The sequence below is a fragment of the Vombatus ursinus genome, unplaced genomic scaffold (assembly GCF_900497805.2).
Source record: "Vombatus ursinus unplaced genomic scaffold, bare-nosed wombat genome assembly UNPS02014830.1, whole genome shotgun sequence".
Lineage (NCBI taxonomy): Eukaryota > Metazoa > Chordata > Mammalia > Diprotodontia > Vombatidae > Vombatus > Vombatus ursinus.
In genome coordinates, this window is record NW_020954608.1 from 27,219,618 (window position 1) to 27,239,220 (window position 19,603).

General features: G+C 39.3%; 1 protein-coding gene across 5 annotated transcripts in view; it reads left to right on the forward strand.

The window, feature by feature from the left end:
* The window catches only part of FAM107B (family with sequence similarity 107 member B), a 313,216-nt gene that overhangs the window by 213,858 nt on the left and 79,755 nt on the right, over positions 1–19,603 (forward strand). Inside the window, exon 1 of one of the 5 annotated variants that reach the window (XM_027838749.1) lies at positions 16,322–16,396. The exons of 1 other annotated variant lie outside the window; for it this stretch is intronic. The gene's annotated coding sequence lies outside the window, so the exon portion shown is untranslated. Of the gene's footprint in view, positions 1–16,321; positions 16,397–17,387; positions 17,476–17,542; positions 17,646–19,603 lie in introns of those variants that run through there. 3 more of the 5 variants (XM_027838746.1, XM_027838750.1, XM_027838748.1) reach the window with 3 other exon arrangements.

The following is a 19,603-nucleotide window of genomic DNA, read 5'->3' on the forward strand; positions in this document are numbered from 1 at the left end:
GAGAAAGAAAAAAAGGATATTCCGCACATAAGGGGTAACTCGAACAAAGGCTCAGAGATAAGATTGGACATGAAAAGAGGGGGGCAGAGAGTACGAATGCCAGTAAGGATTCAACCATTTGATCTAAATTAGACTTTGTTGTTGTATTAATATTGCTAACTGATAACAGATTCTGTTTTTTACACACTCCTCTCAACATATGGTCTTTTTATACATCATTACCCGAGTAGGTGACTATACTCACTCTACCTAGTGGGAGATTCCATGGAGTCCTAGGCTGATACTTTTTACTTTGTCTGTCATCAATAAAAAAGGAATGGTGGTAAGTTTTGTTTCTGTTTTTTTTGCCAGGGTGAGGGTAGTTTGATTTCTGTTTGTTTTGTTTTTGGGTTGGTGGAGTCCTTACAACTAGATTATTAACGTTTTTTTAATTAATAATAACAATATCCTGTGATAACTCCTCATTTCAAAGCTCTTTTATATTATTTTATTTTAAACTTCTCATGTTCTGTGAACTAGATAAGATATCTATTATCTCTATTTTACAGAAGAAACTGAGACATAGAGCAGTCAAATAATTCACCCAGGATACTTTTTTTTTGTTCCATGACTGGATAAGTGATAATATGAAAAATTCATTATCTTTTTTCTTCCTAACTGGAGTCATAATTTTAAAAAAATCAGGAAGAGGTCATATTAACTCTAAATCTTAATGACGAATTACATGTTAATGAAAGGGTTATTCTGGTGTTCATTTTGATTACATAGAAAAAAATTGGTGTTTGAACTGAATTCCTAAGACAAAATAATGTACAACATGAGGAAAAGGATCATGTTAGAAATGATTTTCATAATTTTCTGCAGCTTTGCTTGACAATTTTCATCCTGACAATATAAAGAAAAATGGTTAAATAGAACACAATGATCTAAATGTTTGTTTTCATAATTTCTCACAAATAAGGATTTTTTTACTCAAACCTCCCTATTTCTTTAATAGTGGTATTAAAATAGTTAACCTTTACATAATACTTTACAGTTGTAATTCACTTCACCTTGCACAATCTTATAATAACCCTGTGAAACAGGTGCTATGAAGTAATGAAAAAGCATTTACTAAGTTCTTACTACGTGCCAAGCACTGTGTGCTAAGTGCAGGGGATATGAAGAAAAAAACAGACAATCCTTGCTCTCAATTTTAAGCTCCCATTTTAAAAATGGAGATAACTCATATAGAAGATTACATCTTCAAGTAGATAGAAAAGTTCTATGGTTCTTTGGATGCCGTGAGAAAGCTGATGGTAATGCATCTTCCTTACTGTCATTTACATTGATAAAGCCATATCTATTTCTGATGCTGAACCAAGGATGATACCAAGGACTTTGGTGAGAAGAACTTTTCTTTTCTAGGTCTTCCGTAACTGTGGCTGCCAGTTGGTAGGCTGTATTTCTACAAAGGTTGCTCTTCTCAATGACAGGTGTGGAGGCCAGGCTGGAAGAAAAGTTGGTGGTCTGGGGGTACTGCAATTCCTCAAGGTCTTGGGCTTTGGGTCCTATCTGGCAATGCTGCCTCGTATTTCTCTCCTCTGTTTGAGTTGTTAGCTTTCTTGCCCAATAGGTAAAAGTTGGTTGGCTGTTGGGATGGTGGGGAACATGGGCCCCTTTTCCACAGGGTTTACTCCCCTGGATGATTGCTTCAGGAGCCAGGATAACTATTCTTGGGGCTCTTGAGCTTACCTGCCATAGGTGACAGTTGTTCAGTGATTGGTATTGGTGATGGCAAAGATGGTATGCTAATGGTGGCATATAGGAGCTGGGCTAGAAGCAGGACCAGTGGTTAGGAAAAGGAGTTACTGCAACACACAGAACTCTTGGGGTTTGAACCCTGGCCTGTCTGTCTGTATTATCAACCCCATTTTACAGATTTAGAGATTGAGATTCCCAGAAGCCACGATGCTTCTCTAAGGTTACACAGATTGTAATCGATAGAGTTGGGACTTGAAACCTAGTCTTCTCTAGCATCAAATTTAGATATTTCCACCATATCATGATACCTCTATTAATTAATTAATTAATTAATTCATGCAAACAGCATTTATTAAGTGCCTACTATATCTTGCCTCTGACACATACTGTCTGTGTGATTTTTGGTAAGTCACTTTATTCCTTTCCAGGCTGTACTCTGGACTTAACCTACCACGCCCCAAGATCTTATCCTAGCAGCTCACTCCAGTCCTGGAATTCACACATTGGAAGTCCTAGCTATTCCATCCATGCCTCCCTTCTCTGATTGGGTGGTTCTTCCTAGAAACCTCCAGTTGAGGAGAGCAGGAACTTTCTTCTTGGATTCACATTCCCAGCATTTAGCACAGTACCTTGCATATAGTAGGCACTTAACAAATAAATGCTTGTTGATTGACAGCTTCATAGTACTTCAGGATTCTAAGATTATAAATTACAGAAGAATTCCTTATTTCCACTTTATAGAAGAGGGTTTTTTTTTTTTGGTTGTTTGTTTTTCACCAGGAACTACCTGCATCCGTGAAATTGCAGGTCTGGTCTTAAAAAAAAATGCCAGGCCCTATGCTAGGTACTGAAGATATGACAAAAATAAAATAATTTTTGCTTTCAAGAAGGTAACATTCTATAAATCCTGTTAACAAGAGGAAAAGGTACATACACAGATAAGCAAATGCAACATATGTACTGAGTAAGGACAAAGTTGATTCAGGATAGGCTTTGATTAGGAGGTGGTACTTGAGAGGAGTCTTTAGGAAGCTGGGGATTCTATTAGGGAGAGGCAAGAAAAAAGTACATTCCAGGCATGGGGACAGGCTGTAGCAAGGCTTAAAGGCAGGAAATGTATTGTCATGAACAGAGACTAGCAATAAGGCTAATTTGACTGGAATGTAAAGTAAATGAAATAGAATGATGTACAGTAAGTTTATTTTTTTAAATAGTATTTTATTTTTTCCAATTACATGTAAAGATAGTTTTCAACATTCATTTTTATAAGATTTTGAGTTCCAAATTTTTCTCCCTTCTTCCTGCCTTTCCCCTTTCCCCAAGAAGCAGTCTGATACAGGTTATACATGCACAATCACATAAAACATTTTCACATTAATCATGTTGTAAAAGAAGAAACAGAACAAAAGGAAAAAAACATTAAAAAAACAAAATGAAAATATTATGCTTCGATTTATATTCAGACTCCATCAGTTCTTTCTCTGGATGTGGACAGCATTTTCCATCATGAGTCTTTTGGAATTGTCTTGGATCATTGTATTGCCGAGAAGAGCCATGTCAATCATAGTCGATCACGGCATGATGTTGCTGTTACTGTGAACAATGTTCTCCTGGTTCTGCTCATTTCACTTTGTATAAGTTCATGGAAGTCTTTCGAGGTTTTTCTGAAATCATCCTGCTCATCATTTTTTATAGCGCAATAGTATTCCATTACATTCATAAACCACAACTTGTTCAGCCATTCCCCAATTGATGGGTATGCCCTCAATTTACAAGTCTTTGACTGGGCTACTTTCTCACTCTACTTCCAGACCTGGAAGGACTCTGGACTCTAAGACCAGCCCTCCTGCCACTACACCATACTGCCTCTCAACCTTGGCCTATAAGTTTGGCTCACAAAAATTAGGACTTTGGGTAGTTTTTAAGCTGTTCAATTTAGCTAAGACGTGTAGGATAAGGTTGGAGGAAAAGCTTAGTATGAATGTGAGATGATTCTTAGAGTGCTTTTCAAAGCAGATGGCAGGTGAGAGAGCGAGAAAAGGGTTTCTGTTGTTTAATCATAATCAGATACAGAGAGTAAGAGAGCTGCAATGAAATGATCTCAAAGCACATAAGACAAAAAAAGGACAGCAGTTCTACTCTTTGCAATAGGGAGCCTGGTAGGGGAGAAAGTTAAAGGTTAAAAATAAGAGAGTTCTGGTTTTGGGGCATTTCTAAAAACTCTCAAATGATTAAGAATATTTGCCCTCTCAAGTTAGCTTTTAAGTCCTCTTGGCCCTTATCAAGGTGAGCTGCTTCCATCTCTAATGACAATGAGACCAAGGTGGCTGTTACTGATGTTGCTTTGCCCAGATTTGGAGATTAAACCTTTTCTCACCTTGTGCTGTTTATATAGCCAAGCTTTCCTTAATTAAGGCTTCACTGCGACTTTAACAAACATTATCTTCCCACATACCAGGAACTGTTGGACATTTTGTTTTACATGGTAAAAATATATTTGGAAAAATAAAGCAGGAACTTTTCCTGATGTTGCTATTAAAAAAGCTCATTTTTCATAGAATTGGACAGGATAAGGCTGTCACTCAGAAACACACACACACATCCCACACCCCTACCCAGCTGTTTACTGTTATAATACTTTTGACGACAGGATATTTAAGTAGTTGCTCTAAATAGCTGACATGGGAAAATCAGACAGAACATAGGATGTACTAAAGCACAGTTTAAAGCAACATAATTGAAAGTAGTTTGGGGAATAAGAGCGATAGGCTGGGAAGCTGTAACCACATAGAACCAGGAAGATGCAGACAGAGCTCCAAAGAGGTAGAAACTCTCCAAAAAATTGACTTCAGTAGCCCAAGAAAGCAGTGAGGTGCTATGTTCCTCGTCACTTGTTGCTCAGTCACATCCAATTCTTTGTGACCCCACATGGGGTTTTCCTGTCAAAGATACTGGTTTGCTATTTCCTTCTACAATGGATTAGGCAAACAGAGGTTAAGTGACTTGTCCAGGTTCACACAGCTAGTGTGTGTCTGAGGTCAGATTTGAACTCAGGTCTTCCTTACTCCAGCCCCAGTGCTCTATCCACCAAGCCATCTAGCTTCTCGTCACTAAAGGTATCCAAAGAGAGATCAGGATGCAGCTGCCTGATAGAGTTGTAGGGCAGATTCCTGCAAGGGTTCTCAGGTTGCACTCTAAATGATCTCTAAGGTCCCTTTGAACAAATATTCAGTGATTCTATAATGTTTCAGTTGAAATACAAACTGATTAACATCAACGTTAACTGGCTAACGTTAATATTAGTTAGAGGTCTGGTTAAATCTTGACAAAATTAATAGATACTATTATCTCTAAAATCGCCATCAAAGTCCAGCATTTATTAGCATTTTAAATGTGTGAGTGATACGGTTCTCTAAGCATAGCTAATAAACAAAGCCTTCTTGTTTAGTCAGAGTTAATATTAACCAGACTCACTTTTATCCATTAATTATATGATCTTATGGATGCATTTATTAAATAACACATAGGCATACAGGTAAAATAAATGTTCTTTAACGTATCAAACAACGCATCTCATACTGCTATATACTTGATGAGTGAGGGTGTGTGGAAAGGTCTACAACCAATTATTGCTACTATAAGAATTTCAAGTAAAAAACCATTGATGAAGCAAAGTTTAACATGGCTATTTCCTCTTAGAAAACATCAGAAAATCAGGAAGAACAAAAAAAGGAAAAAAGTGAACTAAATTTTAAAACATTTAGAGTTCTGTTAATCACAAGCATCCAGCAACCAGCACAAGAGAATTAGCTCTGTTAACTTACATGTAGAGATACAGTACATTGGTTAATAATTTCCAGTGTTTGAATATTTTAATGATTTGGCAAGTTGGGGTTGGATTTTTCTTTCTGGCTTTCTGTGCTTTGGTCTAATTATTTCCTTTTGTCAGAGAGGAAAAATCTAAGATAAAATGTTCTTTTGAAACTAGTTTTAATACACAGGAAAACTCTCAGGAAATCCTTTTTCTGCCTCAGGCTTCATGCAAAGAAAAAGACATAAAACTCAGATATTCATATAATTTAGTTTCTGTATATGTGAGCAACAGCTGTTTCTTTAGTATATTAACTCAGTTTGGGTACACAATTACAGTCACTATTTTATGGGGTTCATTTGTTTTTTAAATCAAAAGCCTTCAAAATACATATTGTGAAAATTCAGATTTCAAATATTTTGAGAAAAGCAAGTATATTTATTTTTTCCAACAAAATATATTCTGAAATTTTAAAACCATAAAAATTTGGTTAAATCACAAGGACTTTGAGATGTAGTCTTGTCATGTGGTGCTTATAAAATACTTTGAAGCTGAAAAGTACAGGAAGAGGAAAAATATTCAGCACTGCTGATATTATTGTGACATATGGTATATTTAATGAAATGATTACATACTTTTAATCATAAATGCCAATGAAAAGAGAGCATTTTGTGAAAGATCAGATCATCTGGCTTCCAGCATATTCTAGTAAGTATGCCTAGATCATTTCAGTCTTTTCCACTTACTTTAAAACAAATAATGATACTATCATATTCATTGAACATATTTTTAATCTAACAGTTCCTCAAGATAGTCTTAGAAAGCATTTTCTTGAAATGGAGGTCTCTCAGGGGGGAGATGAGATTGTCTTAATGGGAAACTATGGCAGTAATAAATAAGGAAAGTAATATTAATAACTCATGTAATTGTTTTTGGTCAGAGGATCTCTCCTGAAACAAAGATCCCTGTTAGAATTTGGAAGCTTCTCATAAATCTTTCCAGTTTATCTATCCTTACCTAGCTGACACCTTGGATCATTGATATCTGCCACTTACCAGAGGGTGGCCATTAGTTTCCCTTATAAGCACTCAAGGTCACATCAGAAAAGAAGTTTTCATTTACACTGTAAAGGATCATGGATGGTCAAGATTTTCCTTCCTGCCCAATGGCCCTGTATCTTCTCCCATCAACCATATACTCTTCATGACTTACAGTATCACCTTGGATGGGGTCCCCAGCAAGGGGAAATAACTCATGGTTTAGTTTCCTCACTTCTAACAGACTAGCCCCCTCAAGAGACTTATTCTATTCACATGACTTTTGGTATGCCCTTGATGCAGTTCCACTAAGGGGCAAGGTCCCATTCGCTCTTCAATATTATAGCTCTATACTCTGTTGTACCTTGGTCAGTCCCCCCTCTAGTCACATTGCTTGGTGGCTCCATTACTTCAGCTCCTTGCCATGCAGTGTTGTGTAGCTCTGCTACTATTGTCGTGTTCAGCTTTGTTACTCTGGCTTTCTGACAGACTAGCCTTCCATTTCCATCAGTGCTCTGTTCTTCTCCTCCCACAGTGCTCTTTGCAGTTGCTTCCTCTCTCTGGGAGATGGTGTTGGCTCTCAAGCCACTGGACCAAGAAGGATGGACTAACAATATCACAGCTCTTTCATGCCCGTGGCCAGAATGCTTTCTGTTACTTTTTTTTACTTATTTTTTTTTTTTTTATGTGGGGCCAGTCCACTTAAGGGTCTCCTCAGGCAGCTGTGGGAATCACTCTTGAAATGTTCTGTTCCACTGAATCATTAATCTTTAATCCTGTCTGAGTTATGGTGAATCCTCCTATGAGCACTGTCTCTAGCTTCTGGGTGATAGCGTTCAACGTCTTCCACTGAATCATAGGCACTTGATTCTCCCAGTTTGTCTTTGAGTTAGCTGGGCCAAGCAATATATGTTATGATTGCCTTGAGAGGAATTTCCTTAAGAAGCCTTGAGAAAACAAAGTGGAGAAGGAGGTATGGCTGATAGTTGTTGCCATGTCAGTGTCAGGGAGGTGATGCAACCCTTATGAAATAGTGATGAAGATTCATGTCTCTGCCACACTCACATGTAAAAGGGGTTGATCAAGAAATGTCCTTGATCAATCTGATGAAGCTATAGACTAGAGTGTGACCTTTGTCTACACTGGCAGTACACTCTTCACGGCTGTCCACATAGATGATAAAGTTGATGTATATATTGCCAGAGCTAGCACAATGTTTGGGAGGCTTTGAAACAAAGTGTGGGAGAGAAGAGGTATTCGGTGGCCTACCAAACTGAAGGTCTACAGAGTTGTTGTGTTGACTCCACTATTGCACGCCTGTGAAACCTAGATAGTTTATCAGCACCATGCTAGGAAACTGAACTGCTTCCACTTTGAATTGTCTCAGGAAAATCCTTAAGATTACCTGGAAAGATAAGGTATCAGACACTGAGGTCCTTTCTAGATCAGAACTACCAAGCATTTAAATTCTGTTGCAGAGAAGGCAACTCCAATGGGCTGGCCATGTAGCCTGAATGCCAAATGCATGCTTACCCAAAAGACTATTTTACGGAGCACTTACACAAGGTAAGCGTTCACATGGTGGCCAGAAGAAGTTGTATAAAGACACTCTTAAGGTATCTCTGAAGAACTTTAGTACTGACTGTGAAACATAGGAAATGCTGGTACAGGACTACCCAGCATAGTGTGCCTGCATCAGAGAAGGTGCTGTACTCTATAAGCAAAGCCGAATTGTAGAAGCACAATCCAAGGCAACTCTGTGCAAATCCAGAGCCACCTCTACCTAATATATTCTAACAGACCACTTGTGCCCCATCTGTGGTAGTGCCTTCTGAATTTGTCCTGGTCTGATTAGCCACAGCTGAACATATCATGATGTCATTGGTCTTCTTCAAAAGATGAAGGACAAACAACAGAGTGTGACCGTGGTTTGGAATCAGGAAATCACTCACCCACAAGAGTATGGGCATGCTGATTTGTGCCTTGTCGAGAGGATACAGACCTATTCTCTCTCTCCAGAGTACAAACTCCTTGACAACTGGGAAAGCTTCATTTTTGCCTCTGTATACCCAGCACCTGTGTTAACACAGTGACTGACATGCAATAGGTTCTTAATAAATGCTTTTTGAATGACTGACTGTTCCTGATTAGATTTCAGGGTTGGGGCTGTCTCCAAGATGACTGGTTGACTGGGACTCAAAAGGTTGGAATCTTGTTGGAGGAGTTGCCCTTTTTTCAAGGGAATATCAAAATAAACCTACATAGGTTCTTTTAAAACTCCTTTTTTTTTCCTTCTTCCCATTTCCCTGTTCAACTGACACTGCAGAATAAATCTATGTCTATTGTATATGTGCACACTGTCACCTCCCAAGGAACCACTAATGGCTGCTTTGGCATAGAACCATATGGGAATTATTCAGCCCAAGGGAAGAGTTTCTTGTAGAGCACTTTCTCAATGTAAAATATGGCAGCAGCTGGAGCATTGGTGGGTGTTTCCTGGAGAAGCACAGGGCAGAGGCAGATGTGTTTGGCCATTCAGATGGAGAAAAGTTTATAGACAATGCTCTTGAACCTCAACCTGCTGTGCAGAAGAAGGAAATTGTTATTCCTAAGTAGCATAATCCTAGAGGTAGCCTTCTCTGTACACAAGGGAGATTTCCTGGTCAATGTCAGCTTTGTGAATTGACTAAAAAGTAGTCTCATATTCAAGAATTTGGAATCAAGCCTTCTGGAAACAAATAAATGTTTATAGATCCTATGAGTCTTTTGTACCTTGTGCATTTTCTAAGGCTGAGGGCTATCCATATGCACTTATTTCCTTGACATTCTGTTACCTGCATTTGTGGAATACTAAATATGAACTATAAGTGATATTTTGGGATTTTTCTGGATTAAGTTCTAGGCAGAGGCAAAGAGCCCAAACAAGAAAATGAATTTCTTGGGTCATATATGTATATATGTATGTGTATATATGTACATATACACACATATCGACATATGTATATTTATACAAACATATGTTCAATTTCTTGTTTGGGCTCTTTGCCTCCACCTAGAGCTTAATTCATAAATATATATGATATATATGTATATATGCACATATAGATACACACATACATGTATCTATTATATATATTATACATGCCCTACAAAGAATAGGCATAGAGGTACCTTTTTTAATATCATAAAAAGCATCTATCTAAAACTAAAAGCAAGTATCATATTCAATGGGGATGTATTACAACCTTTTCCAATAAATACAGGAGTAAAACAAGGATATCCATTCTCCCCTCTATTATTTGATATAGTTCTGGAAATGCTAACCACAAAAGAAAGAAAAAGAAAGGTGAAAAGAAGACAAAACTTTTACTTGTTATTCTTGGAAAATCCTAGGGAATCAGCAAAAATACTAAATAAGACAATAGCTTCAGCAAAGTTGCAGTCTACAAAATCCTCAAAAATCAACAGCACTTCTATATAATAATAACAGAAAACAAGAAGCAACAATTGAAAGGGAAATCCCATTCCAAATAACTACAAAATGCATAAAATACCTGGGGATCAACTTATCAAAGCAAACAAAGATGTATAGATTCAATTATAAAATGCTGTTTAAAGAAATAAAGAACTTAAATAGTTGGAGGAATATTCAGTGTTCGTAGCTAGGCTGTGCCAAAATAAATAAAATGACAATTCTATCAAAGTTAACTTACACTTTTAATGCTATACCAAACAAATTACCAATGGGGAGTTTTTGAAATTTGATGAAATAATAACAAAATTCATTTGGAAAAAACAAAAAGTCTAGAATATCAAGGGAAATGATGAAAAGAGGTAGAGACAAAGGGGAAATATCACTTCCTGATCTCAGATTATACTATAAAGTAGCAATCATCAAAACCATCTGGTATTGGTTAAAAAACATAGAGATAGATCGATCGAACAGAAAAGACAAGGTTGAATTACAAACAACAGAACTCAATAACCCAGTGTCTGATAAAGTAGAAAACATAAATTACCTGGGAAAAAATTGGTTATTTGGTAAAAATTACTGGGAAAACTGGAAAGCAGTCTGGCAGAAATATTTTGATCAATAACATGCCATATTTCAAAATATACTCCATTTTGAGATGAATGAAAATATTTATTATCAAATACATTTTATTGTAATCTGGAAATCACATTTTGTACATTTATTCATCACACATTTGCTGCAAATAATTTGTTGTTTTATTTTTTGTAAATGTAGCCTAATCTGTGAACCTATTCAGGTATTTTGTAATGTCACAAGTATGATACCTTTTGTTTGGAGATCTTCAAAACTGCCACTTGGACAATCTCTTTTTTAAAAAACATTTTTAAAATTTTGAGTTCTAAATTCTCTCTTCTTCCAGCCCCTCCCACATTCACTGAGAAGGCAAACAATATGATATCAATTATTTATACATGTGAAGTCATGTAAAACATATTTCCATATTACCTATGTTGCAAAAAAACTCCACACAAAACAAGAAAAGTAAAGAAACTGAAAAAAGTGTGCTTCAATCTATACTCACAGTTCTCTCTTTGGAGGTGAATAGTATTTTTCATCACGAGTACTTTGGAACTGTCACAGATCATTGTACTGTTCAGAGTAACTAAGTCTTTCACAGTTGATCATTACAATATTGTTGCTGCTGTATACAATTTCCTCTTGGTTCTGCTCATGTTCACTTCACTGTGCATCAGTTCATAAAAGTTTTCCCAAGTTTTTCTGAAACCATCCCCTTGTAATTTCTTATAATACAATAGTATTCTATCATAATCATACAACTTGTTCAGCCATTCCCAAATTGATGGGAATCCCCTCCATTACCATTACTTTGCCACCACAAAAAGAGCTGTTATAAATATTTTGTACATATAGGTTCTTTTCCTTTGTCTTTGCTATCTCTGGGATAAAGACCTACTTGTGGTATTGTTAGGTCAAAGGGTATGCATAGTTGTATAGCCCTTTGGGTATAGTTCCAAATTGTTCTCCAGAATGGTTAGACCAGTTCACAACTCCACCAAGAGCATATTAGCGTCCCAATTTTCCCTCATCCCCTTCAGCATTAGATAGTTTTCTTTTCTGTCATGTTAACCAATCTGATAGGTATGAGGTAGTACCTCAGGGTTATTTTAATTTACATTTCTCTAATTATTAGTGATTTAGAGTATATTTTTATGACTACTAATAGCTTTAATTTCTTCATCTGAAAACTGCCTGTTTAATCCTTTGACCATTTATCATTTGGGGAATGGCTCTTATTTTTATAAATTTGGTTCAGTTCCCTATGTATTTGAGAAATAAGACCTTTATCCCAGAAATTTGCTGTAAAATTTCACCCCCGCCCCCAGTTTCCTGCTTTCCTTTGAATTTTGGCTGCATTGATTTTATTTGTGCAAAAACTTTGAAATTTCATTTAATTAAAATTATCCATTTTATATCCTGTGACCTTTTCTACTTCTTATTTGATCACAAAATCTTCCATTATCTGTGTATTTATGTTTCCATAATTTGCTTATATCACCCTTTATTTCTAAACCTCATACCACTTTTGACCTTATCTTGGTATAGAGATATTGGTCTATACCTAGTTTCTGGTAGACTACTTTCCAGTTTTCCCAGCAGTTTTTGTCAAAAAACTTGAGTTCTTGCCCCAAAAGCTTAGATCTTTGGGTTTATCAAACACTAAATTACTATGGTCATTTACTTCTGCATATTTTGTACCTAATCTATTCCACTGATCAACCACTCTATTTATTAGATGGTTTTGATGATTACTGCTTTGTAATATAATTTTTTTATCAATTCCCTTGATATTGACCTTTTTTCCCAGATGAATTTTGTTATTTTTTTCCTAGCTTTATAAAGTATTTGTGGTAGCTTTTATGGTATGGCATAAGTAAGTTAATTTAGGTAGAATTGTCATTTTTATTATATTGACTTGGCCTGCTCATGAACAATTAATATTTCTCCAATTGTATAGATCTATGCAAAAAGTATCTTGTAATTTTGTTCATATAGTTCCTGTGTATGTGTCTTGGCAAGTAGACTCCCAAGTACTTTATAATGTCTGCAGTTATTTTAAATGGAATTTCTCTTTGTATCTCTTCCTGCTGGATTTTCTTGGTAATATATAGATGTACTGATGTTTTATGTGTATTTATTTTATATCCTGTAACTTTGCTAGAGTTGTTGTTTCAACTAGTTTTTTAATTTATTCTATAGGGTTCTCTAAGTATACCATCATATCATCTACAAAGTGGTAGTTTTGTTTCCTGCTTGCCTGTTTTGATTCCTTTAATTCCTTTTTATTCTCCTACTGCTATAGACAACATTTCTAGTACAATATTGAATAGTAATGATGGTAATGGACATCCTTGCTTCACCCTGGATCTTACTTGGAAGGCTGCTAGTTCATCACCATCACAGATAATACTTGCTCTTGGTTTTAGATAGATGCTACTTAGTATTTTAAGAAAAGCTCCATTTATTCCTGTGTTTTCTAGTGTTTTTAATAGGAATGAGTAATGTATTTCGTCAAAAGCCTTTTCTGTATATATTGATATAATCATGTTTTTTTATTCACAATAAACTCTATGCAGTGCTTCTTAAACTATGGGTCATGACGCCATAGGGGCCTTGCCCTATAGTTTTTAAGAAGTGCTGATCAGGGCATTGAGTGGAAAAAGTTTAAGAAGCCAGGCTCTAAAGGGATAAGTAACCTTAACATTAAAGATCATACTATAAAAAACTTAGAAAAAAAACAAATCCTATATCTTTCACAGCTATGGGTAGGAGAGGTATTCTTAACCAAACAAGAGATGGAGGCAATTAAATTGGATAAATTGGATAAGTTTAATTATGGGAAACTGAAAGGCTTCTGTATAGGCAAAATCAGCACAGGGAGGATAAGAAGGAAAGTGGTCAAATGGGGAAAAATCTTTGTATCAAATTTCTCTGAAAAGGGGTTAGTATCCAATGAATAAATGTATGTATAAAGCTAACAGCCATTCCCCAATAGATATAGTCAAGGGATATGAATGAACAGTTCTCAAAAAATTGCACGAAAAAAATACTGCAAATCACTAATAAGAGAAATGCAAAAAACAAAACAACAAAATCAAACCCTGAGGTTTTATCTCATACCCTGAAAGATGGCAAAAATGACAAAAAATGGTAATAGTTAATGTTGGAGGGCTTGTGGAATTATAGGCTCACTAATACATCATCGGTAGAGCTGTTAAATGGACAACCATTTTAGAAAGCAATGAAAGTCCCTGTATACTCCAAAATATTTATTGTAGCATTTTTTTTTTTTGTGATAGCATAGAATTAGAAACACAGTTCACGCCCACCAATCAGGGAGTGACTAAACAAAATGCGGTATGTGAATATGTAATAGGATGTTGTAAGAAATAATGTGTATGAGGAAAACAGAGAAGTGTGGAAAGATCTATGTGAAATGATGCAGAGTGAAGAAAGCTGAGCCAAGAAAACAATATACACAGTAACTACAACAAACAACTACACAACAAAAAAAAAAGTGAATGTAACAAAATTATAAAGCTCAAGTATTACTTGAATGAAAAGATTTGAGTGGACCCCTCCACTGCCCCCCTTCATAGAGGTGGCGGTTCCACAGGTGTTATACATTACATGTTTTTTGGACTTCTTCAATGTATCAATACCTTGTATTGATTTTCTTTTCTTCTCTAAAAAATACTCTTTGCTATACAGGATGGCTCTATAGTGGGAGAGAAGAGGGAAGGTTAGCTGAGAACTACTGTGAAATAAGAAAAAGAAGACAATAAAAACTTATTTTAAAAACATGAGGGGATTATCCTAGATGATTTCTAAGGTCCAGTCCAACTTTATGATTCTATTCTATGATTTCCTAAAACAAAAAACCTAAACCAAGTGAATGCACTAGGGCAAGTGTCTTAATTTACTTGGTCAGAGTTAGTGTCTGAGGGAGGATTTGAACTCAGGTGTTCCTGGGTTCTTGTGTGTCCTTAGAATTGTAGTCTTCTGTTTGGCTATATCCTAAATCTCTTGCCGCATTTTGTCTTCCCAAAGTGCATAATAAACTGGCATTGCAAAAGGGTTGATAGTTCTAGATATGTTCTTCCCTTTGAACTTTGACTTCAGGATGTCACTTCGGACACACGCCACGACTTTCTCCTTTATAACTTTATGCTCAATTTGTCTTGCCTGAAGAAGCCAAGGTATTTCCACCCTACCCCTACCTTCCCACTGGTTCTGTTTTATCCTCTGGATTTAAGCCCAGAGCCATAAGCCTCTATTTTAAAAGAACTTTTATACTTGTTGAATGATATTTATATAAATGAGTTATTATTTTTTTATTATCTAATGCAATCCTGGATGATCCAGCTGAGCTCTGGATAATTTTTTAATCCAGAAGCATTCTAGATTGCAAGTCAAATTGGATTACTAGCTATGCCCTAAATTATACATTCCACTTCATGCTACTGCGTATCACATAAGTGGTTCCCCGTGATAGGAATGCACTCTCTCTTCATCTCTGCTTTTCAGAATCCTTCCGTCCTTCAAGGCTTAGCTCAGGTGGCAACTCGTCTATGAAACTTGCCTTGAACCCTCAGTTGTGAGTGCTTTCTTCCTCCTCAAATTACCCTGTACTACGTTTTTTTGTGTACTTGTAGTACCGCCCCCCCCAAAACATGTCAGTTCCTTTAAGTCAAGGACTCTTGTTTTTGAATCTCCAGTGCCTAGCTCATCCGTGGTGGCTTCAAAGGACTCACAGAAGTACTATTTTAGCTTAGACAAGGTAGGAATTCGACCAGTGAGTGGGTGAGGAAATTCATCTGCCAAGTCATATCTGCTACTATTTTGCAACTTGCAGCTTTAGGGAATTGTTTGAGGGCACTTGAGATGTCAAATGACTTCTCCAAGACCACTGGTATGTGTCAGATGGGGAAGTGAATTCAGGTCTTGTCTCCCCCCCACAGCTTTCTCTCCACTCTACTGTCTTTCACCATTTATTTCCATTTCCTGTTGCAAAGGTAGTAGGGTTTATTGCAGAAAGTTATCTGGCAAAATTTGTCCCTGGGGGTATATCAATCTGTGTTTCCCTGATGATCTTCCTACGGACCAATCTAATATCAATAGGGAATCTGCCTCTTTGTCCTTGTGGAATCCAGTCTTTAAGTTTCTGTTGTACTGGACACTAAAACCTTGCTAAAATGCAAGGTTAGGAAGAGAAGGTTCACTTTTGGTTTAGTGTGAAAGTAAAAACCACTATCCACTTCAGGCATTTTGACTGCGACTGAGCTGCTTACTTGAAAACTTTTGAGATTTCTCAGCGTAGACCAATCAGACAGAGTCCACGTGAACAGTCTGTGCTGGCTAAGATTTCAGGTCTAGAGGGAGTTTTTCATCTTTTGGTTGTTGATATTTTTGGCTTTTTTAAGTCCATAAATGCGACCTTGAATAATCATTTTCTTCCTCAACATGACCCAAGCCACTCTATCCTGAAAAGTTTCCTAATTAAGAGACCAAGACGCAATCATTGGGTGTCAAGGGAATGCTTTTTCGCTCTTTCATGTTTAAAATAGACGGCAAAGATCAAGATGAATAAATCTAATAAATCCTTCCCCTCCCTCCCCGCAGCCTAAGCAGTCTTTGGTTTTGCATTCCCGGAATAGTTGTAAGCATTGCTGTAGGCGCTGGCAAGCGCTGCTTCTGTTACTGGTAACTCAGAAACAGATCGGGGTTGCTCTGGTGCCGGCAGTGATTCAGGTAGATTATAATCTTGAAGTCTTTTGAGGGCTGGGCTGATAAGCAAGGGTTGGAAAAGTTTGAGACCTTAAAAGTAAGCGTGGGGGTTGGGGTGCGGGGGAGGAGAGGCAGAGAGGTCGTTAAGGTAACTTTCCTACAGGGCATGGAAATTTCAGTCTTTAGTCATCCTCAGACGCCGAAAGTGGGGCAGGAACGCGAATTCTCAGGTGGAAGGGATTGACCGCCCTGATTAGTTGGAGCTTCCGAGCACAGTCTCTTTCCCTTCCTGCCTTTCTCTGGGTCCTGGGCAGGCAGGTTTTGGGGACCCCCTTCTTCCCTCTTGGGTTCGTTTTTTTGCATGAAAAGCAGAAGACGCTGGACGTGGTCACGAGGAAGTATGGTGAGCTTTTAAAAGAAAACTTAGCCCCGTGCTCAGCTCTGGTCTCCGCCAGACCCGGGGAGGTGTGACTCAGTTGTCACGTTATTTTCCTTCTGGCTCACATCTCACTAAGCACCCTCCCGTCGGGGTGCAGCCTATCTTTCGAAGACACCACCCCTCTTTTGGGAGAAAAAAAATTAAAAAAACCCCACACACACCCCTCCCCAACCCCCACGTAGGCACCAAACTTTCCTCCAAACTCCTTCCTGGTCTCTGCCCGTCAGTCCCTCCGAGACGGAGCGTGGAAAGGCTGCCCGACCCAGACGCGGGGCTGAGGGGGACCCGCGTGGGCGTGCGGAGTCGCCGGTGGGTGGGGGGCCGGGGCGGGTCTGTGACTCAGCAGCTGCGCCCCTCCCCCGGCCCGCCCCACCGCTTAATTCCGACGCTCGGGGCCGCTGGGTGTGAAAGAGCCGCCCCGGAGCGTGGAACACGAGCCCTGCCCGAGAGCCCAGCCGCGCGCCGGCCCCCGCCCCCCGCCGCCCGCGCCCCCCGCCGCGAGCAGCGCCCGCTGCCCCTCCCCCTCCCGCCGCGCGCCAGGACCCGCGAGGCAGCGACAGCAACGGCCGCCGCCGCCGCTGGGAGGAGCTCGGGCTCGCCGCCGCCGCCGCCGCCGCTGCGAAGCTCCTTTGTGAGACCCCGGCCGAGGGAGGGAGGGAGGTAGGTAGGTTCGCCGCTTGGGCTCGCTCCTTCACTTGACACACAAAGACCTGGGGGAGCCGGAGGGCACGCGCCCCGCTGCGGGGCCACCCTGCCCGCGGACTGCTTCTTCGGCTTCCCGCGGAGACCGGACGCCGTGAAGGAGGGAATGGAGGGATGATGACGGGCTGCGAGGTGGTCCCCTTCCCTGCCCTCCCCCGAGGCGCCGAGGGCGATCGAGGGGTCTCAGAGGGCCCCAAGCGCCGCGCTCCCCGGGGCTTGTCAGGGGGAAAGTTTCCTGGGGCATCCCCACGTAGTGAAGGAGAGCGGCGGGGGGCGGCTTGGCCACGGAGAGATGCTGCCGCGGAGCAGAAAGGAGAGGGAGGCAGTCCGGGGAGGGGGAGGCGGGGAGGGGAAGCCCCCCTGTCGGTGCCTTGGGTTTATTGTTGTTTTCTCGGCTCTGAAAACGGAGTGGACGTGATCTGAGGAGGTCTGCATCGCGCTCAGCCATGTGCTTCCCCCCTCCCCCAGCCCTCCGCCAGATGTGGAGCCTCCACTGGGGGTAGGGTCCCTTCAGCTTCCAGCCTGGACCTAGCGGGGCGTGCGAAGCAGGGGATAGGTCCCGGGCTTTGAAGGCAGAACGCAAACATTTTGGCAAACAAAGAAGGCTGGGGGAGTCGTCTTCCCACCTGGGTTTTTAGGGGAAGGATGGCTTTGTTTCCCAGCAAGTCATCTTAAAAGAACTTTGGTCAGTTTCGGACTGCCTGCCCTCGTCTCCGCTGTCCCCAGCACATGCAGGTGATTGCTAGGGAGAGGGGAGAAGTCCTGAGTCCTTCAGCAAACCCAGTGTTGTGTCTCTTGGTAGGGGTCGTAGTCACCAGAAGATGGTTTTGATCTAAATATTGAACCTTTGATCCATTAATCAGGTATTTTTAATGCATAGTCTAATTGTGGAGATGAGAAATCTTCTTGAGAGTTGAAATGGACAGCAGATGTGGCTCTGTTGCCCATACACCTAACAAATAATCGCCTAACTTCAGGTTTAGAAGTAGAGCAGTTACTTGGTTTAGTTGTGGATGAAGAATTATTGTCATCCTTCTAGAACAGGAAATGTGGGTATAATGAAAAGGATATAGAATTATTAAATGAGCAAAAAACTACCTTTTTTGAGTTTTGCCAAGTTCACCTTCATCAAGAGCAAGTACAAATCAGTTACATTAATTTTCTCCTCACCGGTAGTGTCAGTAAAGTTCTGCTGTGTAGCACATACCCGTATTATATGCCCAGGACATATTTATGTGTTTGTAATGTATTGGTTATGGTATTTTGCTTGAATTGCAGTTTAGTGGACTGTGTGATAGACTTATGAAATCAAAAACAAACTTCTTGTCGTCTCCCTTAACAATCAGTCTGAAACTTGGCACATGGTGACCAGTGGCTTTCTATCAGTGGGGTTACTTTCAGACCCAAAATGTCATTATGTCATGTTGTTTTAAAGTACTGCATGTTGTTTTCACACAGCCTGGCAAATAGCCAGTCATTTGCCCAACATAAACAAGGACAGTGAGAGATAATGCTGCTTTAATTTAATTATCACTAGTTCCTCAGAGGGGGGCAATATATTGTGCTCTTTTTTGTTTTTGGTATTCTTTAAAAATGAATAAGCTGCTCATGTGAAGAACTGCAGTAGAAGAGACAGGGAAAGTGACTGATAGAGTAGGTAGAGGTGTGAAGGATGGTGCTTGTGTTGTGGCACAAATGTTTTTGAGATTTAACAGAAGTTCCTTAAAGCAGAATTCAAATGAAAATAAAATAGAAAAACAAAACCATAAGAATTCTTGAGCCTGGTTTTCAGCTTATCTTTGGAGGTGTGGATTATGTGTAAGCTTTTAGAATGATGAGATGATTTCCTTTTGATTTTCTTTTCTTCAGGTCTTCTTTCTGTGCTGGGGCCATGCTTTGATTCTTCCCTTTTTGATAGGATGGCAACTTCATCCTGGCTTATTGGACTGGAAAATGTTCTAAGGGAAGTAACAGAAGTTGCATTCCTTGAATGATTAAAACTAGATTGAAGTAAATTTGAGAGATGCTGTGGATAGCCTGTCTGTTCTGGCCTCCAGGGAGAGGCAGGGGTTTGAGAACAGATGACTTTG